Below are 1,048 nucleotides of genomic sequence, written 5' to 3' on the forward strand. Positions count from 1 at the left end.
TCTTCTATTCTCTTTCCTTTTTCTAGGACTCAAGTTATTTGTATGTTAGACTATTTTAAATTGTACTATAGTTCTTAAATGCTCTTTTTTGTTGTTATTTTCACTTTTAGTTTTATTTTGGATAATTTCTACTCTTTTTCCCCCCACCTACGACTGGGGTGAAGGAGGCTAATTGCTATTTACTTTTTCTCAAATTCACAGATTTTTTAAATTGTTATATTCAGTCCACTATTAACTTTTGAATGAAGTTATTTCTGATACAGCACTGTTTTATTTCCAGCATTTGTTTCAGTCTTTTTTAGTTTACATTTCTGTGCTAAATTTCTCATCTGTGTATGCCTGTTCACCTTTTCCACTAGATTTTTTTTTTTTTTTTTACATATTTGTTATTGGTATTTCAAAGTTTTTGTCTGACAAACCCATCATCTTGTCCATGAGTCTCGTTGCATTAACTTCCTTTACGGGTTAAATTTTCCTGATTCTCTGCATTTCCAGTATTTTAAATTATTTACCAGAAATTGTATGTTGAAGAATAGTAGATACTGATAAGGACTAAGTATTTACTCCTTATAAGGGCATGCCCCTTCCTCTGTAAGGATGGCAGTGTGGAGGTCTGAGTCCATTTAATCCGCATCAGAGCTGGGTCTGGACGTTGTTGCAACTTTAGATAGAGTCACTTCAGCGTTGGCTTTAGTGCCTTCGAGACTTTGAGTCAGGCATTGACAAGACTTTCAGATATCTGGCTATGCTTTAAAGCCATACTGCTAGTTTTCTGGGCTGCTGAGGGATTTCTTTGCCTTCTTGTTTTGCTCCTGGTGCTCTGCAAGACAGGAAGGAAGGCTGCAAAGCGTGGCCTTAGATGTTGGAATGTGACTTGTGCGTTCTTTGTCCTAGGTATTCCTGGAGTGGAGAGCCACTCTTTCTGACCTGTCCTACATCCAAAGTCACCGAGCTCCCAGCCTGCAGCCACTGTGGAGGCCAGAGGACATTTGAGTTTCAGCTTATGCCAGCATTGGTCAGCATGCTCAAAAGTGCTAATTTAGGTAAG

The 1,048-nt window shown here is 38.5% G+C and overlaps 1 long non-coding RNA gene across 1 annotated transcript in view; it reads left to right on the forward strand.

Moving 5' to 3' along the window:
* The first annotated feature begins 918 nt into the window (after positions 1–918).
* The window catches only part of LOC105816199, a 2,916-nt gene continuing 2,786 nt past the window's right edge, over positions 919–1,048 (forward strand). Inside the window, exon 1 of the long non-coding RNA XR_001137783.1 lies at positions 919–1,043. This is a non-coding gene — a long non-coding RNA (uncharacterized LOC105816199). The remainder of the gene's footprint in view (positions 1,044–1,048) is intronic.

This window comes from Propithecus coquereli, unplaced genomic scaffold (assembly GCF_000956105.1).
Source record: "Propithecus coquereli isolate 6110/MARCELLA unplaced genomic scaffold, Pcoq_1.0 Scaffold358, whole genome shotgun sequence".
NCBI classification, from domain to species: Eukaryota; Metazoa; Chordata; class Mammalia; order Primates; family Indriidae; genus Propithecus; species Propithecus coquereli.